The sequence below is a fragment of the Cryptomeria japonica genome, chromosome 2, assembly GCF_030272615.1.
Source record: "Cryptomeria japonica chromosome 2, Sugi_1.0, whole genome shotgun sequence".
NCBI classification, from domain to species: domain Eukaryota; kingdom Viridiplantae; phylum Streptophyta; class Pinopsida; order Cupressales; family Cupressaceae; genus Cryptomeria; species Cryptomeria japonica.
Genome location: NC_081406.1, coordinates 320,107,203 through 320,133,629, shown reverse-complemented (window position 1 = coordinate 320,133,629; position 26,427 = coordinate 320,107,203).

The following is a 26,427-nucleotide window of genomic DNA, read 5'->3' as shown; positions in this document are numbered from 1 at the left end:
ATCAGTGAAGAAAGGAAAAGAACTGACAGCTAAGAAAGCCAAGGCAGTGCCTGCAACATCAGCTCCGGCTACCACTGCAACTCCAAGAGTGACCAAGTGGTCACCGGTAAAGAAGAAACCAGAGGTAACACCGGCAAAAGTTTTTGAAAGAAAGAGGAAGACTAAGACAAATGAACTGGACTCTGAAGAAACCGAGTAAGCCGAAGAAGGCAAGATAGACAAAGAAGATGAAGAAGAATGAACTGGTAGCATCCGCACCAGTAAATATTGATATCTCCTCATACAAACCTTTGACACATTATCAAAGAACAGTAAAAAATATTAGGAGAAAATTACTTCATGATTTAGTAGACTATTATGATGAATTTAATAGTGAGGAAAAAGATGAAGTACTATAGGAAATCATTCTTTATTTGTGTAAAAATGACTGGTCACCATCAGAGATTAAATCTCAGACACCGGATTCATTATTTAAAGCATTAGATGATAAATGGTGCATTGCCATTGAAAAGGAATAGGAGATTAGGGAGAAATTCTTTTCACAATACTTTCCCGAACTCTCAAACTCAGAATTATTTGATGCCTTGGATCAAAATAAAGGTCTCTTCTTCACAAGGAGAAGAAGACTCTGGTTGTTGGAGGGGAGAATTGATGATGTTGAAAAAGATACTCATCAGCATATGGCTCATGCTATCAACTCTCACAAAGAACGAATGGCCAACCTCCAAGCAGAAAAAGAACCGGTTATTTCCAAACCGGATGAGGTTTTTGATGAGGAAGGAAACCTGGTGGAAGAACCTATCAACAATATCAATGTTGATGCCCTAGATGTAGAAGATGTCACTTAGGACATACCTTCTGAGGGAACTGAATAGGGGCAACAAGCTGAACAGGGTGGTGAACAAGCTAAGGACACACAGCAAGTGGCAAAGGAACAGGAAGAAAAGAAGAAGAGGGAAGAAGATGAGAAAAAGAAGAAAGAGGAAGAGAAGAGAAAAGAGGAAGAGGAGAAATGAAAAGATGAAGAAAAGAAGAAGCAAGAAGATGATAGGAAGAAGAAAGAAGAAGAGGATAAGGAAGAGAAGAAGAAGAAGAAGGAAGAGGAAGAGAAGAAGAAGAAGGAAGAGGAAGAATAGAAGAAGAAGGAAGAGGAAGAGAAGAAGAAAAAGGAAGAGGAAGAACAGATGAAGAAGGAAGAGGAAGCACAGAAGAAGAAGGAAGAGGAAGCAAAGAAGAAGGAAGAAGCAGAAAAGAAGAAAAAAGAAGAGGAAGACGGGAAGAAGATAGAAAAGGAAGAGAAGAAAAAGAGAGAAGAGAAAGAGAAAGAAGAGAAGGAGAGGAAAAAGAAGGAAGAAGTAGACAAGACAGCTAAAGCAATGAAGAGCACACAGATGGAGACTCCTAAGGCAACCTAGAGCCAAACCAAACCGGCTGCTATCTCGAGTCCTATTTATCTCCAATTTGCAAGTGAGTCTGAGCTTATGCAGAGCATCAAGGTTGCTCAAGAGCACCTTGAAGTCATTCGTAGGAAAAGGGAACGGGATATTATTTAGGCAGCTGTACACACCCTTACCGGTTTAATCCCTGGTACCAATCTTCCTGACACTGAATCATCACTAGCACAACTCAAACTACTATGTACTATAGTGGATGATCAGGTGCAAAGTCTGGAAGAAGCAGTAGAGGCCAATGTAAAGAAAGAGCACCAAAAGGCTCTTAATGTTGCTCTAGTGAAAAAGATGAATGAGCTTAGGACTGAACTGCTGAAAGATCAAAAGGACATAAGGAATGCCTTGGATGAGGGAAACTTGCTACTTAGCAAAATCTGTCAATCTCATCTGTTCTATGATGATGTGCTAGCCAAGAAGCAAAAGCTTCAAATGGACTTACAGTCCTACTTGGGCACATTTAAGACACCTTATGATTCCTTTGCAACATATGGGCAAACCATTCACTGGTTCCAAATCTAGTTAGCCAAGATGGAGCAAGAGATCAGTACATAGTCTAGAGATTTGCAGGAGCTGGTATTACTTCCATGGCTACAAATTCTTCAGAAGTGTTATCTGAACCTGGATTCCCTGACAGTCACACAGGAACTAAGCACAGTAGATGCCATGGAGGAACAGGTATCCCAGATGCAAATAGAGAAGGAAGTGGCAACCTCCCTACTTGAGTCCTGGTCTCTATCCATGAAACAATTTTTGCAGGACTATAAATCATTTTTTAACAAGTATTATTCATTATTGTCATAAACTCTTTTATACATATATGGAAACAGGGTTATTCAATAGTGTTTTGTCATTGTTGGCAAAGGGGGAGAAGTATATCTGGTTTTTGTTTTCAAAATTTTGATCATCTGACACAAGGGGAGAAGTATCTGGTTTTGAATTTTTGATATATGCTATATGCTCTAATGTCTCAATGATTATTCTCTATATGCAAAATTGCTATACACTGTGTTGATTAAGGGATAGTGTATACACTTAGGGGGAGCAATTTTGTTAATGGCAAGATTTTGTTGTAAAACACTTAGATGTCAAAATTTTATTTTCCTAAGTGTTGCCAGCAATGCCAAAGGGGGAGATTGTTGGCATTTTTGTTGTTTATGTTGTGATTGTCATTGATGGACACACACTTGTATTGAGATCCCCTTTATATGTATGAGCTCAAGCTCAACTGGTATTTGTTCCAACTGGTATGTTGTATACTAGTCTTTAGACTAGTGGTGATTTTGCAGAATGTGTTTACTGGTCTGAAGTGGCATGTCGACCCCAAGCGGTTCATAGATCCCAAGCGGCATGAGGGAGCAAAGTGGCACAACACATTCTTACCAGTCTTCATTTTTGTCAAACCGGCAACTAGTATTTTGTATGAACTGGTAATACTCTATGACGAGTTACTAACCGACATTTTGTGATGAGTTACCAATCCACCAATTGTTTGACGGTGCTAACACATTGACGGTGCTTTTTGTGTCATGTTACTGAGTATGTCTAGATGCATTGAACCTAGGAAATTGTAATGTAATCCTTTTGGACCGACATGAAATCAGATTCCTTTAAAAGGACATCATGTCTAGGGTTTTAAGTTGTTGCTGAAAGGGTTAATGTCGTGCTAGGGTTTAAGGTCAAAGTTGAGAATGATCTTATCTGAGAAGATCAAGTTGTAACTGAGAGAGAGAGAGAAGACTAAAGTAATGCTAGAATGCATTAGCTGTGAGCAATATTGGATCTAACCAAGCAATTTGTGCTATTAGATAGTGATAACTCAATGATGAACCACTAGTACCAAACTGGTACTGAGAGGGGGGGGTGAATCAGTACAAACACCAATATCATCCAAAACTAGTTTGACAACAAATACTCCAAAAGACTAACAAATAGGGATACCGGTAAAACAGAGTGCAACCGACAACATCTAGTATAGCTCAACCAGTCATGAACCAGTCACTTAATAAGCTTTCCTCTTGGCTCAATACTAGAGTATCATTATATTCTCATGCATAAATAAGTAAACTTAACCATTAGATCTTCACAACAGTGAGTTCAATGTGTTTTATAGATAGGCATAAAACATAGAACCTTCATATGCTTAACAGGTAAGACAAAGCATCACAAGACAAAAGCATTTCACATGACACACATATTTTTCACATGGAAACCCAACTGGGAAAAACCATGGTGGGGATGAATACCCACAAGCTACTTTTTGAACTCTTTAGAAGTCCACTCTGTTAGGAGCCTTGTCCAGTTAAGGACATTACAATAGGTTCTTGTAGGAATCGATCCTGCTAGGGATCACCCGGTTAAGGGTTAAACCTGGTAGGGTCACCTTGTTAGAGGATTTCAAGAAATCAATAGCTGAAAGGATCTCCTAAGCTTCTCAAGCTTCTCAGAACTCATTAGCCTTGAGTTACCCGGTTAAGGGATTTGAAACAAGCCGGTTAAGACCACCCGATTTAAGGGATTTTGAATCAAGCCAGTTAAGGCTACCCTGTTAGGGGATTTTACAGCTGTTGAAGTGGTTAGAAATCAACAGGTATTACAATGATCTATTAATAGCACTTAATGCTAATGCAGATCCATTTAGGCTCCTCTTTTCCTTCTGCACATTCACTTTGCAGGTATCTCTTCTCTCCTATGGTCTGGCAAGAATCTCGTATCACTTTCCTTGGATACACACTCACAACTTTTGCCAACAACCTCAGATAGAAACCCAACATCGACCTTATAGGAAACATATAGGTTGGTAGAAAAAACCCTAAACCCTAAACCTGTTAGGTTAAGAAATTCAAAAGGTTCGATCCTGACCATTGAATCATACTACATTAAATGCAACAATCTTGAATCGATCTCAAGACATTCTCCATCATCCATTATCCACCATTTTCATGGCGGCTGATAACCCATCACGCATTATCACCATTTGACAGACTTTGCACTTTCCTGAGGTGGATAGGAATAGTCTTCTTCATGCAAGATCCTTCACGTGCATAGAGCTTACGTGGCAACACGATCTGTCCTCCATCATACTGCTAACTCATCACACGAAGATTACCGATTGAGTCACTTGAGTTGCTCCAACCAAAAACCCTAAAGTGGAAGCTACCTACAACCTAGTAACCATACAGTGTTTCCATGTATCAGTTCACATTACTACATGCCGGTTCACCTTGAACAAATGTGTCGCTTCACTTTGGCATATAAACTGGTTCATACATATGTCGGTTCCTCTCTCTTCACCTATCACATGTGCCAGTTCTTACCATGTCTCATATTGACATCAATGACAACATACAATATCATTATGTCTTCATGCTAGTTTACATAAGGCTCATGCCGGTTCACATAATGCCAACAATCTCCCCCTTTGGCATTGATGGCAATATACAAAAGATATCTTCTCTGCTTCACATCTTCTCCCCATTTGCTGCAGATATCTTTTCACTTCACTCTCACTCCTTCTCCCCCTTTGACAACAATGCCAAAGTGGAGGTACAATCATCATTGTTTCATCATGTTGCTCCCCCTGAGGAGAAGCATCCATAAACACACCAATCAATAGAAGATTTGTCTTTTCAGTACCTAACTGATGTGGAACAATCACTTTTAGTTAACCTCCTGAAGGGGCAATACCCCTAATTCACCTCTCAAATGCACAAATGTTGTCTTTGGGAGAGACTTGGTGAATATGTCTGCTAACTGCTCCTTACTGGACACATGCTCTAGTGCAATCTCTTTGTTCTGAACCTTTTCCCTTAAGAAATGATACTTAAGCTCAAAATGCTTGGTTCTAGAATGTAAAATCAGATTCTTTGATATATTGATAGCACTTGTGTTATCATAGAATATACTTACCGGTTCAGATACAGGGATCTTGAAGCCTTCCAGTACATGCTTCATCCAGATTGTCTGAGTGCAGTTCATGAAAGCTGCAACATACTCTGCTTCCGCTATAGACTGAGAGATGCAACACTGCTTTTTACTCATCCATGAGACCAGTCTACCACTGAGAAAGAATGCACCACCAGTTGTTCTCTTTCGGTCATCCACATTACCGGCCCAATCAGCATCTATGAATACTTTCAGATTGAAATTATTGTTGTATGGGTACCAAAATCCATAGTCAATTGTTCCCTTCAAATACCTAAGAATCCGCTTGACTGCACTCAAGTGAGATTCTCTTGGACTCTTCTAGAACCTTGCAGTGATGCCAATTGCATGTGTAATATTTGGTCTGTTATGCACTACATAATGCAACTTACCAATCATTGACCGATATTCCTTCTCATCAACCGGTGCGGAATCATCCTCCTTTGTCAATTTGCAACTAGTCACCATTGGTGTACCAACCGGTTTGCTATCTTCCATGCCAAAAGTCTTCAACACCTCTTTGACATATTTGGACTGAGTGATAAAGATTCCATCATTCATCTGCTGGATCTATAGTCCAATGAAGAACTTAATCTCCCCTATGAGTGACATCTCAAACTCTTTCTTCATTTCATCAGCAAACTCATGACTCATCTTGTCATCTCCTCCAAAGATAATGTCATCAACAAAAACTTCACAGATCAAGATTTGATCTTCTTCAGACTTCAAGTAGATATTGCTATCTTCACTTGTTCTCTCAAATCCAATCTTCACAAGATGGGAATGTAGGTGCTCATACCATGCCCTAGGTGCTTGCTTTAGACCATATAATGCTTTTTGAGCCTACATACCATGTCACTGTCTTCAAATAGGGTAAACCCATCTAGTTGCTCAATATACACCTCCTCTTCAAGTACACCATTTAGGAATGCAGATTTTACATCCATTTGATATACCTTGAATCTCTTAAAAGCTGCATATGCAAGAAGCATACGAACTCCTTCCAATATGGCTATAGGAGCAAAGGTTTCCCCATAGTCTTCACCTTCTTCTTAAGCATATCCTTTGCATACCAGTCTAGCTTAATTCCTAATCACCATGCCCTCCTCATTCAACTTATTTCTGAACACCCATTTGGTGCCAATGACATTTTTATGTTCTGGTCTGGGTACCAAGGACCATGTACCATTTTTCTCTATCTGGTCAAGTTCTTCTTCCATTGCCTTGATCCAGTCTTCATCTTTATGAGCCTCTTTGAATGACTTGGGCTCAAATTCAGAGATCATACATGATTTTTCTCTTATCTTTCTTCTGGTAAGGATTCTTGCATCCTTATCACCTATGATCTGCTTAGGTTCATGATTTAACTTGACATACCAAGGAATGATCTTAACTGGTTCTTCTTGCTTTTCTTCTTCATCCTCATCTTCATCAGTATCAGCATTCACTGGTTCAGGAACACTATTACTAGTACTAGGTTGACTGACAACCGGTTCCTAGAAGGTTGCAATCGGTTCTTTTACAACTTGTTCACTGCCAGTTTCCTCAGTCTTCTCAGAGGATTCATCAACTCTTACATTGATGCTTTCCATAATTCTCTAAGTCCTATTGTTGTAGCACTTGAAAGCTTTACTCTTGGTGGAATATCCTAGAAATATTCCTTCATCACATTTAGCTTCAAATTTGCCTTGATGTTCACTCCTCTTGATGTAACATTTTCTACCAAATACCTTAAAGTAGTTAACCACAGGTGTCTTACCGGTCCAATACTCATAAGGAGTTTTGTCCTTACCCTTTTTTATGAGTACCTCATTCATAGTGTAGACTGTAGTGCTCACCGCTTCTCTCCAAAAGGTGTGAGCAACCTTTCCTTGGATCAACATAGTTCTAGCTGCTTCAACCACAGTCTGGTTGTTCCTCTCTGCTAGGCCATTCTGATGTGGATTTTGAGGGGCAGACAGTTGTCTCTTGAAGCCAAATTCTTCACAGTACTTGTTGAATTCACTGGAAGTGAATTCCCCTCCTTGATTAGTTCTGAGACACCTGATCCTTTTACCACTTTCCTTCTCCACTAATGCTCTGAAAGCTTTGAATTTCCCAAAAGCTTCAGACTTTTCTTTCAAGAATGTGACCCACATCATTATTGAGCAGTCATCAGTGAGAATCATGAAGTACCTATCACCCTACACACTTCTAGTTTTCATAGGACCACATAAATCAGTATGCACAAGATCAAGCAAGTTGTTAGCAGTGAAAGATTTACCTTTAAAAGTTGAGGAAGACATTTTCCCCAATTGACATTCTCTACACAAGGTATTATCTGGTTTGCTCAGCACCGGCAACCCTCTAACTGCCTTGATCTTACTAGCCTTCACAATGTTGTCAAAGTTCACATGACAGAATCTCCTATGCCATATCTAGCTATCATCAAGCTTAGCCATAAGACATGTACTTATATTAGCATTTAGATGAAACAGGTTACCTTTAGTTTGCATGCCGGTGGCTACCAATTTACCATCTTCACCTTTGATTCTGCAAACTCCATTCTTGAATTGCAGAGTGAGTCCACTATCATTTAACTGGGCAACACTTAGAAGGTTGTGTCTGAGACCATCAACCCAATACACATTGTTAGCACTACTCTTTCCATTCAAGGAGATGGACCCTCTACCTTTGACCATGCATGGTGCATCATTTCCAAAGCAAACCACACCACCATCATACTCTTCTAATGATAGAAACTTGCTCCAGTCACCAGTCATATGGTGAGAGCAGCCACTATCAATGATCCACTCATTAGAATCATCAAACCGGGAGACAAGAGCCTTCTTGTCTGCCACATCTTCCTTTACAACAATGAACACAATGTCTTCATTCTCTTCATCTTCTGATTCCTCATCTGTGACCCCTTCATCAACTACCACAAAATAATTTCTCTGGTTTCCTCCTTGGAATTTCTTGAGCCTTTTTGGTTTGTCCTTGTTGTCACTAATAGGATAGTTCATAGCAATATGTCCTATCTAGTTACAAGAGAAACATTTCAAAGGAAGCTTACCTTTGTATTTACCAGTCCCTTTTGGACATCTCTTGGGAAGAAGAGCTTCAAATTCCATCAGAAACTCTTCATCCTTCATTTCTCTGTTCTAATTGGGCTCCCCACTAGTGCTAGCCTCTTTTCGTTTTCTAGATGGTATAGCAGAAGCTTTAAAAGCCGATTCTAACTTTTGAACACTACCATCAAAGCTATTCAGCTCATAGGCTGTCAACTTGGCTATGATGGAGTCCAAGGATGCCTTAGACTTGTCTATTGATCTTAGCTCCTGAATAGCAGCGACCCTTATTGCATAGATCGGCAACAGGGATCTCAGGACTTTACTTACCACAGTGGAATCTTCTATTTTGCCACATGCACTCTTTATTTCTCCAAAAACTGTTTTGATTCTTATTCCATACTGCTGAATGGTCTCTCCTTCAACCATTCACATGTCTTCAAACTTTCCTCTCAGGCTCTCTTCCTTAGCCTATTTTACATGCTCATCACCACCATAGATATTTTCAAGAGCATCGCATACCTCTTTGGGATTTGCCTTGTCCTGAACATCAATAAACTCAACGTCAGAAAGACTACTGATGAGGGCTTCCATGACTTGCCCATTTTCTTGTATCTCTCTCTTTTGGTCATCGATGAGAGTACCGGTAGGAACAACATATACATTTTCAACATAGCTCTAGTGTTGAACACCCATGCATTTGATGAATATCTTCATCCTATCCTTCCATATACCAAAGTTTTCCCTGTTGAACTTTGGACCTTCCCTCTTCATCATTTGGCTATGATCTTTTCCTCAAGTGGTTAAGCTTACAACACAGAGGACCTGGAGTGCTCTGATACCAATTGATAACTCAATGATGAACCACTAGTACCAAACCGGTACTGAGAGGGGGGGGTGAATCATTACAAACACCAATATCATCCAAAACCGGTTTGATAGCAAATACTCCAAAAGACTAATAAACAGGGATACCGGTAAAACAGAGTGCAACCGACAACATCCAGTATAGCTCAACCAGTCATGAACCGGTCACTCAATAAGCTTTCCTCTTGGCTCAATACCACAGTATCATTATATTCTCATGCATAACTAAGTAAACTTAACCATCAGATCTTCACAATAGTGAGTTCAATTTGTTTTATAGACAGGCATAAAACATAGAACGTTCATATGCTTAACAAGTAAGACAAAGCATCACAAGACAAAAGCATTTCACATGACATACATATTTTTCACGTGGAAACCCAATTGGGAAAAACCATGGTGGGGATGAATACCCACAAGCTGCTTTTTGAACTCTTTAGAAGTTTGTTCTGTTAGGAGCCTTGTCTGGTTAAGGACATTACAATAGGTTTTGGTAGGAACCGATCCTATTAGGGATCACCTGGTTAAGGGTTAAACCCGGTAGGGTCACCTTGTTAGAGGATTTCAAGAACTCAATAGCTGAAAGGATCTCCTAAGCTCTCAAGCTTCTCAGAACTCAGTAGCCTTGAGTTACCCCGTTAAGGGATTTGAAACAAGCCAGTTAAGACCACCCGATTTAAGGGAATTTGAATCAAGCTAGTTAAGGCTACCCTATTAGGGGATTTTATAGTTGTTGAAGTGGTTAGAAATCAACAGGTATTACAATGATCTGTTAACAACACTTAATGATAATGTAGATCCATTTAGGCTCCTCTTTTCCTTCTGCACATTCACTTTGCAGGTATCTCTTCTCTCCTATGGTCTGGCAAGAATCTCATATCACTTTCCTTGTATACACACTCACAACTTTTGCCAACAACCTCAGATAGAAACCCAACATCGACCTTATAGGAAACATACAGGTTGGTAGCAAAAACCCTAAACCCTAAACCTATTAGGTTAAGAAATTCAAATGGTTCGATCCTGATCGTTGAATCATACCGCATTAAATGCAATAATCTTGAATCGATCTCAAGACATTCTCCATCATCCATTATCCACCATTTTCATGGCGGCTGATAACCCATCATGCATTATCACCGTTTGACAGACTTCACACTTTCCCGAGGTGGATAGAGATAGTCTTCTTCATGCAAGATCCTTCACGCACATAGAGCTTACATGGCAACACGATTTGTCCTCCATCATGCTACTAACTCATCACATGAAGATTACTAATTGAGTCACTTGAGTTGCTCCAACCAGAAACCCTGAAGTGGAAGCTACCTACAACTCGGTAACCATACAGTGCTTCCATGTGCTGGTTCACCTTGAAAAAATGTGCTGCTTCACTTTGGCATATAAACCAGTTCATACATATGTCGGTTCCTCTCTCTTCACCTATCACATGTACCGGTTCTTACCATGTCTCATATTGACATCAATGACAACATACAATATCATTATGTCTTCATGCTAGTTTACATAAGGCTCATGCCGGTTCACATAATGCCAATAGATAGATCAAACACTTGTTGATTACTCACATCTTTGAGAAGTCTGTAGCCCTTAATCGGGTATGCCTCAAAGCCTTTGTAAAATCCTCTAACAAGGTGGTTCACACATGTGAATCTAAAATCCTCTAACAAGGTAGTCTTTAATCGGACTTATCTCCTAACAGAGATTGAGATTCCTAACAGGATCTGTTCTGGTGAAGAACATTGTAAGACCTTAACCGGTCTGGTTTCTATTCTACAGATAGTGACTTGTGAGTTCCATCTCACCATGGTTTTTCCCAGTTGGGTTTCCACATCAAATATCTTGTGTTATGGTTGTATTGCTTTTGTGAGTGAATGCTTTATTCACATTTTGGTTTGCATGTGTGGTAACTGGTTTGACTGTTAGACTGCTTTATCGGTTTATCTTTAGACTGTATAAGTGTTTTAGTGCAGTGATTTTTGGCATACTAATTCACCCCCCCCTCTTAGTACTCATCAATGAAGACTAGGAGTATTCAAGGAGATCAATACTTCATGATATTTACCGATGACTTCTCAAGGATGATGTGGGTCATATTCTTGAAAGACAAGATAGAACCATTCAACAAATTTAAAGCATTCAAAGCCTTGGTTGAGAATGAAAGTGGAAGGAAGTTGAAATGTTTAAGGACTGATCAAGGTGGTGAATTTACTTAAGAGGAATTCACTAGATACTATGAAAACAATGGGATCAAGAGGCAACTATCTGCACCAAGGACACTACAATAGAATGGTATTGCATAAAGGAACAATTGGCCAGTGGTTGAAGATGCTAGGACTATGTTAATTCAAGGAGGTGTAGCTAAGACATTTTGGAGAGAAGCTATCAACATAACTATTTATACAATGAACTGGATACTGGTCAAAAGAGGTAAATACGAAACACCATATGAATACTGGTATGATAGATCATCAAATGTCAGTTACTTCAATTTTTTTGGTAGCAGATGTTTTATTAAAAGAAGGGATTATATTGGAAAGTTTGATGCCAAAAGTGATGAAGGCATATTTCTTGGTTACTCCACCAAGAGCAAAGCTTACAAGTTCTACAACAACTAGACTAAGAAGATCATTGAAAGGGTCAATGTCCAAGTATATGAATTTCCTGAAAATTTTAAAGAAACCAACAAGGAGAAGGAAGAAGAAGAACCAAACACACTATTTTTGGAACTGGAACCGATAAAGGAAGAAGTTGGAGAACTGAACATAGAAGCCCTAGTTCAACTGGAACAGGAAGGTCCAATAAAAGATGAAGAAAGTGAAGAAGAAGAAGAACCCAAAAACGGAGATCATGTTATTCCAAGGTATGTCAGACTCAATCACAATCCCAATCAAATTATTGGAGATAAGAATGCAGGTGTGTTAAATAGAAGAAGGCTAAGAGAAAACTCTTGTATGATCTCCACCCTTGATTCTAGAACAACAAAGGAAGCCATTGCAGATGAAGACTGGATCAAGGCAATGGAAGGAGAACTTGATCAGATAGAGAATAATAATACATGGTCATTGGTACCTAGACTAGAAAACAAGAATGTGATAGGAACAAAGTGGGTATTCAAAAATAAATTGAATGAAGATGGAGCAGTGGTTAGGAATAAAGCCAGAATGGTATGCAAAGGATATGCACAAGAGGAAGGTGAAGATTATGGTGAGACATATAGAGGATTTAAGGTATATCAGATGGATGTTAAATCAACATTCTTAAATGGAATATTGGTACAAGAAGTCTATATAGAACAACAAGTTGGTTATGCATTAACTGAAGAAATGGATATGATGTGCATGCTACATAAGGTACTATATGGATTGAAACAAGCATCAAGAGCATGGTATGAAAGATTGCACTTTCACTTAGTAAAGATAGGTTTTCAAATAATGAGTGAAGATAGTAACATATATCTCAAGACAGAAGGAGATAAAATACTCGTAAGTGAGGTATTTATCGATGATATCATTTTTGGAGGTAATGATGATATGTGTCATGATTTTGCTAATGAAATGAAGAATGAATTTGAGATGTCACTAATAGGTGAGATAAAAAATTTCATAGGTTTGCAAATCCAACAGATGAAGGAATGAATTTTTATCACACAATCCAAGTATGTGAAGGAAGTGTTGAGAAATTTTGGAATGGGAGATTGTAAACCAGTTGGAACACCATGTTGGTCCCTACCGATGACTGAGAGGGAGGGGATGATTCAGTTACGTACTAGTTATACAAAATTAAAACCTTTTACTCAAGTCTGCACTAACTTGATATTCATCAATACAAATAGTTATTGCAGGAGAACATGCATGCATGAAAAGATACACAATAACATAAAGAATTATCTTGTGGAAACCCAAATGGGAGAAAACCACAGTGTGAGTTGATGCTCACAAAATTTGTACTCTTCTAGAGCATGCCCTATAAGGAGCCATCCCTGTTAGGAGATTAAAAAGACACTGTTAGGTGCCACGCAATTAAGGTATTTTCTTTAAGGTCTATTAGTGCCTTTACCCTGTTAGAGGTAGCCTTGTTAAAGGACATAGGATCATCAATTAAGATGTCACCCAGTAAAGGGATTTTACAAAGAGACCTATTAAAGTCCACCCAGTTAAGGGATTTTGAGTTGTAATGGTTAGAAAGCAATAGGAAGTTGATTTGCTAGAATAGATACTGATAGCTTGTTCAGATCACAATGAATCTCATACTCTATCTGCACTAGTTGTGTCTGCTCTACACTACATCAATTCTCTGCTCATACCCTCGACTCTACACTCTGTTGGTTCTCTGCTCATACCCTCGGCTCTACACTCTGCTGGTCTACTTCACACACACTTTGCACTACTAAATCACTTAGCACTTCCTCACTGCTTACTCTGCCTCCGCACTCTACCCTTTGGATCGTCTCTCACAAGATTTGCACTTTGCAAATTTTTTGATCAATCATTTTGGTTTTCACCAAAAAACTTTATACCATATTTTTCCAGCACATACCCATTGATTCCTCAATCAGTTTACACCTAAAACTCAGTAGATTTGAAATTCAAATCTTTTTAAATCTTCCTGCACTCTCTCTGTGCGCTCTCCATCAATCTTGCCAGCAACTCATCCTTGACTACCTCTTCAATTCATAATTTCACCAACTTCTGGGTCATGTTCTGTCTTTTTAATGCGAACTGGAAAATCCACACAAATCTCACCTTAACTATTTGTTAACTATTGTAGACTTCACTATCTATTTCTTTGATGATATGTTGCCATGACTGACTCACCTTTGGTCATCGCATCCAGCTTACCGGTCACTGCTCTGAGATTCCCGGTGGATATCATCCTTCAACTTGTATCACTAGTTCACTGATGTAACTCTGTTATTTTCTACCATTAGTCACTGATCACTAAGCAGACTGATCACTTTTCTATTCAGAGAGCTCTGGTCATGCATAAGACTACTAAACTTCAGTCTGAGTCAACTCCTGTGTCTGCATCATCATGTCAAGTACTTCTTATGGTGACTGCTTCTTTATCCGGTGGGGAGTTGATGCAGAGGCCTACCCAAACTCCTAATGACAAGACCAAACAAGGTTAGGCTAGTGACCCCCTAACTACACACAAGGGTCCTGCAAGGAAGGACTCTACACCTTGGATGAAACTACACACACATTCACTAAGTTTAAGCCTACTCAAGATGAGTAAAAGGCTTCAACTCCCCAAACATGATTTACTGGTAACCCCTACTACTTGGGATTTTAAATTTGGCCAACATATGTCATCTAAGGACTCTTTCAAACACTGGTTTTGGTTTAGAGAATCAATTGCTTACACCTCCTTTGTTAACCTACCCCCTTGTGTAGCCCTATTTTACAATAGAATGGATCTTATCTTCAAAATGTTGCACACACCCATACAAACAAATTACCATTTTAGACACCCTTTTGGAATTTTTATTGATCCCCAAAATGGTTTGGCCAAATTTGCAAATACAAGGTCTATTCATTTCAAAGTCTAAGAGACCTAATAAGGGCAATTAGCCCTATTTTCCAAAGCAACTACCTTTACCGGTACAACAAATGAAATAAAAACTTTATGGGAATTTGGGGGATCATGAGAAACCTCTAATTCTAGGGTTGCATGTCTGGAATCCACCACTATGATAACTTATGATGATTGTCCTAAATTGTGTCCTAGGTAGTCACATAGAGATGCCTATCTAATATTGTTCCTTTCTCCACACAAAAAAGTTTCCCCTACAAAAAACCATGAAAACACTAAAGTACAGTAGCTTATCCTACATCCCTCCAAAGGAAGAGTCTTCTAATAGACTGGAGTGCAAGATAAGGCTATTTTTGTTCAAAGCCCTCTCCAAACCCTCAATTTTTGGGTTACAGTCAGAAGAATGGAGGGTTCTCTCTACTCTAGAATAGTTAAGACCTCAAACCTCCACCAAAAGAAAACCATTTCATTTATTGAGCTATTCCATGGATGGTGGGATTCAAATCAATCTGCAAAGGCATGTGCAACTCCTGCAAACTCAAGATTTCTGAGAAAACTATAGTATTTTGTGTATTATTGCTTCTCAAACAATCCATGTTGTATCAGAAACTTAGAAAACTCAATATGATACCAGTTACCAAAATTTTCACATACCTTGTAGATCTCTCCAAAATTTTCATCAGCAACATACATACTCTTCAAGGAATCAATACCAACACTCTCCATCTTAATTTGGTTGATAGTTAAGACCCTCCTGCTCAAAGCATCTACAACTTTGCTCTTGACTCCCTTCTTGTGTTTGAGGGTGAATGTGAAGGGTTGCGAGGTCTCTACCCACTTTATATGTCAGTGGTTTAGCTTCTCTTGGTTCTTTATGAAACTAAGTGCCTAATTATTAGTAAAGAATATAAACTCCTTAGGAAATAAATAGTGCCTCCACTTCTTCAAAGACTATACTAGAGCATACATCTCCAAGTCACAAGATGAGTATCTTTTCTTAGCATCATTTATATTTTCATTGAAAAAACTAATAGGCCTTCCTTCCTGACTGAGCACTGCTCCAATAGCCATGTGGCTTGCATCACATTCCACCTAAAATATCTTATTGAAGTCTGGTAAGGCAAGGACTGGTTCTTTTGCAACCTTCTTCTTCAATGTCTCAAATGAATCATCTGCCTCTTTGGTCCAATTGAACCTATACTTTTGTCCTCCCTTTATGGTGTTAAGAATGGGTGCACAAACATGACTAAATCCTCTTATTAACTTCCTCTAAAAAATTGCTAACCTATGGAAACTTCGGACATCATTCATAGTTCTAGGTGTAGGCCAAGATAGTATAGCACTTACCTTCTCTTGGTCCATTTTCAACTCACCTTGTGAGATTACAAAACCCAAGTAGATGATCTCCTCTTGTATGAACAAACACTTTTCCAAATTGATCATTAGTTTCTCTTCATGTAACCTCTCGAGAACCATATCTATGTGTTTGAGGTGCTCTTCCTTTGTGTGACTGAAGATCAAGATATCATCTAGATATACTATGCCAAATTTTCCTATGAATTCCACCAAAACTTCATTCATTAACCTAATAAAGGTACTAGGGGCATTAGACAACCCAGATGGCATGACCTTCCACTCATATAGCCCCTTATTGGTTTTAAAAGTTGTTATCCATTCATCCCTTGGCCTTATTCTAATTTGATGGTATCCACTTTTAAGATCTATTTTTGTAAAATACTTAGCACTCCCTAAGCAATCAAGTAAATCCTCTATTCTAGGGATTGGGAACCTATACCTTATGGTTATCTTGTTGATTGCTCTTGAGTCAGTACAAAGCCTCCAAGTGCCTTCTTTCTTGGGTACAAGGACTATTGGTACTGCACATGGGCTTAGACTTTTGCCAATTAGTCCAGATTCAAGCAACTCTTCAATATGCCTCGCCATTTCTACATTCTGGTCTGGGGTGAGCTTGTAGGCTACTTTGTTTGGCAATGTAGATCCAAGGATCAGATCTATGCAATGATTGATGTCTCTTACCAATGGTAGGGACCTTGGCATTCCATCTGATATGATGCCTTGATGCTTATCAAGCAACTGTCTGACTATTGTGTCTATGTTCTTTAGTCCTCCTTCCTTCTCTTCTGCAAACTGTTCTTTCCTTGTCACCTTGGGACTAGGCATGGGGGCATAGAAAACTGCACCTTTTTTCTGCAATCTCCTTCATGAACTATTTACCTTCTACTATCAGCACTCTTGTATCCTTCCCTTTTGATTCCATCTCTTCCTCTATTAGAGGTAAGAGTTCTATCACCTTCCCATCTTTGGTGATTAAGTAGGTGTTTCTCAACCCATCATGATGAGCTTTCAAGTCATACTGCCATGGTCTCCCAAACAAGAGATGGCATGCATCCATTTTGGCTATGTCAAATAGTAATCTATCCTTGTAAGATCCAATCTAAAACTCCACCCAAACCTGTTCTTCCACCACTGCTTGTTGACCTTGGGTGAGCCATGAAACCTTATAGGGGTAAGGGCGAGGCAACTTCCTAAGTTTAATCTTTTCTACCATTTCAAGTGATCCAAAAAATTTAGTGGATCCAAAGTCTATCAGAACCTTGCATACCTTTCCTCCTACCTTGCAAATGGTTTTGAAAAGAGATTTCCTTTGTGTAGGCTCCTTATCAGGTATCCTCATGGTGGTTACTACTCTCCTCATCATCAGAGCCTATCTTCTTTTAGGGTAGCCATCGCTATTAGGATCATTAATACTTTGATAAGTGTTTGCACTTGCCACACTTTGACAATCAGATTCCTACACTAAATTGCTTCTCCTTTCTCCCATGGAGCTAGAAGCCTTCTCCGGACACCTATTGGCCATGTGCCCTTCTTGGTTACATTTGTAACACCTAGGAGGTCCTCTACCTTGGGATCTCCCTCTAGAGGGTGGTCTTCTACCCCTAAATCTCCCTCTTGGATTGTAGCCTCCTCCTTGGTTGTAACCGCTCTCTCCTCTATTGCCTTCTTTGTTAGAGTCTCCCTGGTATCCAAAACCATTTCCTCTGCCTCTAAAAGGGCCACTTCCTCTTCTTTGTTGTCTCCCTTTACCTCTACCATTTTGATCTTGCCTTCTCTTCAACTTCTCCTCCACCTTGAGTGCCAATTGAAAAAACTTTTGGATTGTCTCCGGGGTGTGGAGATTCAAGTCTTCTTGGATTGTAAATCTCAACCCATTGAGATACCTTGCCACCTTCTCATCTTCACTCTCTTTCACCTTGGTCCTCACTCACAGCTTCATGAACTCCTCAGTATAGGAACTCACTTCCATCTCCTTTTGTTTCAAATTTTGTCTCCTCCTATGCAATTGGATATTGTAGTCCATTGGGACATAGGCTTCTTTCACCAAAGCCATCATTTTCTTCCATTTAGCTACTCTTCTCTTTCCCTCTTTCACCCTCTCATCCTGGATGAAAGTCCACCAAGTTAGTGCAGCCCCTTTCATTTTGGATTGGGCCATCTTCACCCTCTGGTGGTTTGGTATGTCTTCACTCTCAAATAAATTGTCCAAGGAGTCTATCCACTCCATTACTATATCAGGCTCCATCTTGCCTACAAATACTGGCAGATCCATCTTCACATACATTTGTATTCTTTCCATGGACTTGAGGACACTCATTAGGGGTCTCTGGTCTACAAGTACCTCTAGCTCTTCTTGCATAGGGATCTCCTCTTCATCCCCTTCTTCTCCAGAGTCTCGCTCTCCCCTCTCCACTCTATCCTTCAACTAGTCCATCTCATTTCTCAAGGCCTGATTCTCATCCCTAAGTTCTCTGCTCTCTACCATCTCCTTCTTCACTGGGACATTCAATTCCGCATTGGTCATTCTTGAAGGTGCCTCATGGGACCCTTCTTCTTTCAGTATCTTGTCTTCTCCTTCTCTTCCAAAGGACACTCCTTTTCTCTGGCACCAGTTGATGCAAAGGCCTACCCAAAATCCTAATGACAACCCCAAAAAAGGTTAGGCTAGTGACCCCCTAACTACACACAAGGGTCCTGCAAGGAAGGAATCTACACCTTGGATGAAACTAAACACACATTCACTAAGTTTAGGCCTACTCAAGATGAGTAAAAGGCTTCAAATCCTCAAACATGCTTTACCGATGACCCCTACTCCTTGGGATTTGAAGTTGTCCAACACATGTCATCTAAGGACTCTTTCAAACACTAGTTTTGGTTTAGAGCATCAATTCCTTACACCTCCTTTGTAAACCTTACCCCTCGGTTTATAGCCCTATTTGACGATAGAATGGATCTTATCTTAAAAAATTTGCACACACCCATATAAAAAAATTACCATTTCACACACTCTTTTGGAAGTTGTATTGATCCCCAAAATGGTTTGGCCAAATCTACAAATACAAGGTCTGTTCCTTTCAGAGGCTAAGAGACCTAATAGGGGCAATTAGCCCTATTTTCCAAAGCAACTACCTTTACCGATACACCAAATAAAATAAAAACTTTATGGGCATGTGGGGGATCATGAGAAACCTCTAATTCCAAGTTTGCACACCTGGAATCCATTGCTATGATAACTTATGATGACTATCCTAAATTGTGTCCTAGGTAGTCACATAGAGATACCTACCTAATCTTGTTCCTTTCTCCACACAAAAAAGTTTCCCATGTAGAAAAACATGAAAACAATAAATTACAGTGGCTTATCCTACATCCCTCCAAAGGAAGAGTCTTCTAATGGACTGGAGTGCACTATAAGGCCATTTTTATTCAAAACCCTCTCCAAACCCTCAATTTTTGGGTTACAGTCAAAAGAATGGAGGGTTCTCTCTACTTTGGAATAGTTAAGACCTCAGACCTCCACCAAAATAAAAATATTTTATCTCTCTAGCTACTCCATGGATGGTGGGATTCAAATCAATCCATACAGGCACGTGCAACTCCTGCAAACTTAGGATTTCTGAGAAAACTATAGTATTTTGTGTATTATTGCTTCTCAAAACTCCAACTCCAACATCAAAAACCTTGGGAATAGAGCCCAAAAGGATCATACAACTCTCCAATGGTTTCCCACCTAATTTGGAGTAGGTTGGAGCTGTTGAAAGGCTTCTCCCAACCAATTTATGAAAAGTTGCACTTTTGCACTCAAAAGTTGCATTTTTGCAATTTTGCAAAAAAAGTTGTCATACTCTCTAAGGTTGGGATCAAAATACATGGACCAACCAAACACACATAAAATATTTCTAAAACCTATTAAACACAAATCTAGACCATCTATTACCCCTTTTTACCACATTGTCCTAATTGGCTTCTTAAATTGCCTAATTGGTGACATGGGCTTACATGGTGGGGTTTATTGCATACATGAAACACAAGAAACACTAAGACACTCTAATGATCCTAGTCTTCATCCTTAGGGTCATGAATATCTTGTTGATGACATGCTCCTGCACTAGGAGTCTTGTTGTTTCTTATCCAAACAACCTTCAGCATACCGATTGCCAGTTGACACTTCTACTAGACTCACTTGTCAGTTGGAAACAATGCACTGCCAGCATATCACTTACCGGTTTGTAGTCCTTGCACAAGTCAACACTAACTTGTGCACCAGTGACTCCAAAGGTCTTTCATTTCCTCACTTACTGGTGAATATCCAAGACTTCTTATTAAGTATACAACACTAACAATACTGCACAAACATCTCTTATACTGGTAACCATCCTATACTGGTTGACATTAATGACAATCACAATGCCAACACACCAATGGTTATAGGTTGTAAATTATCAAAGGAAGATGATTCTGCACTAGTTGATGAAAAATAATATAGATACATGATAGGTAAGCTACATTATGTTGTCCACAATAGACTTGACATTTCTCATGCAGTAGGATTGGTTGCCAGATTTTAGAAAAATCCGAAGGAGTCACACATGATTTCAACCAAGAGAATTTTTAGATACTTGAAAGGAAAAATAGATTATGGATTATGGTATCCATATCTAGGAGACTTTGACTTAAAAGTCTATACCAATGCAGATTGGGCAGGCAATGTTGATGACAGGAAAAGTACAACTGAAGGAGATTTTTTTCTTGGAGGAAGATTAGTGTCTTGGAGTAACAAGAAATAGAGTTGTATCTCTCAATCAACAAAAGAAGCTGAGTATGTTGCAGCTTATATGAATTGTACCCAAGCAATTTGGATGAAACACATATTGGAAGGTTTCAAGCTGAATATATCATAACTGGTAAGAATTTTCTATGATAACACAAGTGCTATCAATATTTCTAAGAACCTGATGATGTTGTATGCTAGGACTAAGCATATAGAGTTGAAGTATCATTTCCTGAGAGAGAGAGTTAAAAGCAAAGATGTATCACTGGAGCATGTTTCCACTAAAGAACAACTAGCAGATATTTTTAGTAAACCTCTACCTAAGACTACATTTGAATATCTCAGAGGTGAGTTAGGGATTGTACCCCTACATGAAGTCAATTAAGCAGATATGGAAGACATCAATCCTGGAGCCTATTGGAAATATTGAAGAAGGATTGGTGAAGAATGGAGCTACTCCACAAGGGGAGTAGCTAATTGCATATTGGTCAAGCATGGATAAGAAAAATAATGGTTTACCTTCACTTTGGGATTGTTGTCAAAGGGGGAGAAATGTATATAATTGAGAGACAAACAGGAAAATTATATGATTGATAGCCTTATATGTTAAGGAGAGGAGACATATCACAGACCAGTTACTAGCTGAAGATATGAAGATGTAGTTGAAGGATAGTTTATGTTAAAAAATGTAAACCAGAATTCCGATACCTGTGTATATGTTTTACTCTCATTCATGACAATTAATTGGTATTGATATTTGTATTTCCATCAATGCCAAAGGGGGAGAATTTTGGCATTGCGTGAATATTGCATTGAAGAAGTTTATTAGGAAGTGTTGTCATTGAAGTTAATAAATCCCAGTAATCAAGTAGTAAAGCAACCAGTAATGAAGGAGTGAAGATCAATCGGTAACCCTATCTAGTTGAGAAGCAGAACCTTAACCGATGAAGCTTGGAGATTGGTTGTGATGATTTATGATCGAATGATGATCGGTGATGAAGATGCCATAAAAGCATATTGCACGTGATGAGTTTCAAGATGGTTTTGGTGCGTAAAGATAACCGTTTATCTTGGGAATGATAAAATGCATAGTATGAAGTGACAAACGCATGATGTGTTATAGGATTCAAAGTGCAATGATCCAGGAGTAGTTGTAGATGTCTAGAAGAATGTAAAGTTGATTGCATGTAATCTAATGGTCAAGATTGAACCGATGTGTTTGTAATCTCTATGAGAATTTGTAGGGTTTGTGTTGTGTTATCGACCTAATTTATTTGTTTATAAGGTCGATGAATTGATTGAATGAGTGGTTAGCAAATTTGATTAAGTGTGAAAGTGATTGTTTCTGAACTAGGAGGTGTGTCTGCAGAATGATGTGAAGGAAGATAGGAGTAGTAAAGGATCTAATTCAGCAAGGAAGTGCTATTTCTAGATCGGTCAAGAACCTATTGTTCTCTAACCATTACATCAATTTGAAATCCCCTAATAGGGTAGGCTCTAACATGCTTGTTCTTGAAATCCTCTAACTAGGTGATCCATTAGCTTTGATTTTAAATCCTCCACTAAGGTTACCTTTAACACGGTATTACCTTTAATGGGCTATTTGTAGTCTATCCCTTAACTGGTGGTCCTTAACCAGATTTGTTCCTAACAACACATTCTTTTATAAGCTTCTAACTAGGCTTGGCTCCTAACAGGATGAATTTCAGAAGAGGTCAAAAATACTTGTGGGTATTCATCCCCAATGTGGTTTTTCCCATTTGGGTTTCCACGTGAAAAATCATTGTGTCAAGTGGTGAATGATTTTGTGGATGTGCTTTTGGTATGGTTGATATGAATGATTGGTAAATCTGCATACATATATTTAAATGATTGGAAATTATTTGAAATATGTTATTATTGGTATTAGTAAAGTGGTTTAAGGTTTTGGTCAAAGGATATTTAAGTTTTAGATATGTTGCATTATATCATTGAATATTAGGTCAACCGGTAAGGTTTAACAATGTAGTTGTAGACTTGTTAAAGTGACTAAACTAGTAAACTTTGTGAGTTGATTTTAAGTTTGGTAGAAAGTTAGTTTATTTTCCAACTATTGATTCACCCCCCCCCCACTCTCAGTGGTTGACTGGATCTTTATAGTTTCATCATATTAACATAAATATGTGAATTTGAGACTAAAGATGATTGATGTTGAATGCCAGTGGTGAGAAGAGTGAGTGTCTGAACAAGCAGAGACAAGTCAGTTTGAGAAATATCTCGCTGAAAATCAGAGTGACTGAGTGTTAGCAACTGAATCGATGAGAGGTTCTAACCAGCAGAGATAGAGTAACCAATGAATTGTTATAGTCTTAACAGTCAAGCGTACTAGTAGGGTTTGAAAGGTTAGGAAGGCATCCAAGTGTGGTTCTATGCAGGGTGAGGTTTAGAGAAAGAGAAGAAAGGTAGAGAGTAACCAGTAAGTGATCAAAGATAGCAATCTGATAATCAACAAGTGGAAGAACCGGTGAAATAGAGGAGGTTGGTAACCGACAGACATCAATTGATCAGGTGTTGCAAAACTCATTTGCAACAAGGTGCTATTATTGTATCAAGTTTTATTTCACTCTATTACATTGAGTTGGTGCTTGGTGCAAGGGTTGGTGCTCCTTGGGTTGGTTCCCTAAATCATTGTAATCCATTTTTCTATTGTGAGGTTGAATTGGAGTAGTAGACTCCAACAACATTTCTCACCAAGGTTTTTCCCATATTGGGTTTTCCTCATACATCTAGTGTTGTGAGTTATACAATTATGTGTTTGCCTTTTTTATATCCTCTCATATCTTATTGATTTAATTGCTTAGTGCTTAGGTTGTTAACCAGTACTTAAAGCTTGATTAAGAAGGTAAAGATTTCTTAGGAACCATTGATTCACCCCCCTCTCAGTGGTATATTGTGTTCAACAATTGGTATCGGAGCCTTAGGTTCCTGATTGGTCAAATCTTTCTCTGCTTGGGTAGATTTATGGTCAAAGAACACAATGACAAGAAATGAGTACACCTCCTTAAAAGCTCCCATGTTTGATGGAACTAACTATGCCTTATGGAGAAGAAGAATGGAGACCTATATTTCATCTCTTGGTTTTGATGTGTGGATGTTTATCAAGAATGGGTATACTATCCCTAGTGTTCTTCCCATAGATCTGGATGCTAAGAAGGAGTATGAGATCAATACAAAGGCTAAACATGCTATTCTAAGTGGACTATTAGATAATGAGTTTGTTAAGGTTATGCACTACTCATCCGCCAAGGAAACTTGGGATAAATTGCAAAGATTATTTGAAGGAGATGCCAAACTCAAAGAGGCCAAGCTGCAATCTCTAAGAGGTCATCTTGAAGTCTTGAAGATGAAAGATGAAGAAAAGATTGCAGACTACCTTCAAAGAGTAGATGAAACTGTGAACACCATCAGAGGACTTGGAGAGGAAATTTCTGATGAAATTATTGTCAAAAAGGTACTTAGATCACTCACATCTAAGTATGATACTAAGGTCTCTGGTATAGAGGAAGCCAAGGATTTGAAAACCTTCACAATGGATGAGTTATTTGGATGAAAACCTATGAAATGAGGACAATCAATGAGGCATCTTCAAGGAAAGAGGAAACTTTCAACTCCATCAAAAAGGGTAAGGAAGAGGTTGCTCATAAAGGATCTAGTGAAGACTCAGATGCAAAGGTAGAAAACTTTGTTAGGAATTTCAAGAGAGGATCCGGTAAGTATAAAGGAAAGTTACCACTCAAATGCTTCAACTATGGTAAAGTTGGACACTTTGCTGCAAAATATCCCTATAATGAAACTAGTGGAGATCAGCAAAGGAGTTTTGGCAGATCTGCTAGTAAAGACAAAGAGAGGAAAGTCTATCGGCAAGGAAGAAGAAGCTACCAAAAGTAGAACAACTTATATACCATTGATGATGTCACAGATGAAGAAAGTGCATCAGAAGATGACTACCATGAGGATGGAAGAGAAGTTAATCTCTTTATGGCACTAGATGAACCGGTTGGTGAAGATGAGGAAAAAATAGACATTGAAACTGAAGTGGATCTAGAAGGTGAGCTCATAAGTGAACTTGAGGAATTAAGACAAGAAGAGAACTCAAGAAGGTCAAGCTTGTTGTAGCAGAAGAACAAGATCTCTTGAAGTAGTCCCTGGATGAGTCTAATCAAGTTATTTCTGACCTGAAACTCCAATTGGAAGAAGCCAAGAGGATATTTGAAGTTACATCCTTTGATTTAATGAAGAAGGAGAAGGTGTATCAAAATTTGGAAGAAGAAATTGTGAAGCTCTAGAAGGAGCTTAAAAAGAGTAAGGATGAACTGAAAATGAGGAGCAAGTATGAGGGCATTACTGAAGCCTTGGACAAGATGTTGAGAAAACAAAAGAAATCAAAGGATAATGGTGGCTTAGGATTTGAAAAAGGAAAAAGTTTATACAACAAAGACACATCCGGTAAGAAGATACAATTCACTTCTTCAAGTGAAGGTGAAGAGAAGAAAACATTCACTGTAAGTAAAGATACTGGTAAGAAGACTTATGCAGAAGCTGTTAGAAACTGCCCCATAAACTGGTATGCTCGGTCAATGAATTGGAGGTCACACTCAATGTACCTGAATGCAGAACTTAGGAGAAAAGAAAAGGTTGATCATGAAGGGTTCACTAGAGTCAACAACATGAAAGGAAGACCCTCAATGAGACAGTTGTTTGTAGGACCAAGGCAACCAAACTGGTATGTATCAAACTTTCATGGCTATTGTTACCGGTGTAAAAAAATTGGACATAAAATAGCTGACTGTAGATTAATGAATAAGCCCACTATGAATTATGAAAGTAGAAACTCTTTTGCTGAGATTAATGTCATATACTATCAATGTAATGGATTGGGTCATGGGAGTTATGAGTGTAGGAGAAGTCAACTGGTTTCCTACAATAATTTTTCAAACTCATCATTTAATATGAATGTGACGTGTTATAATTGTCATCAGTTTGGACATGTTGCAAATCATTGTAAGAACAAGAAAAGCAAGCAGAAGGGGACAACTCCTGATCAGGAACCAGTAGCCAACCTGGAGCATAAAATTGTAGTTGATAAGAAGTAGGAAACTCAAATAGTTTGGGTTGAGAAAGAAAAGGACAAAGAAGAGTCAAGTCTGATTGTGCAGACTGTCCTACATGCAGGAAGAAGAAACTTGTGGGTTTTAGACAGTGGTTGTTCCAACCACATGACCAATGACAATTTTTTTTTATCAAGCTTGAAGATTGAATGGAGGTTTAGTATGATTTGGAGATAACTTCTCCATCAAGATAAAAGGCAAAGGTACTCTAAATATAGATGGCAAATTGAAGGCACATGATGCATATTATTTGGAAGGCCTGAAGAACAATTTGGTGAGTGTGAGTCAGATGTGTGACAAAGGTTATAAAT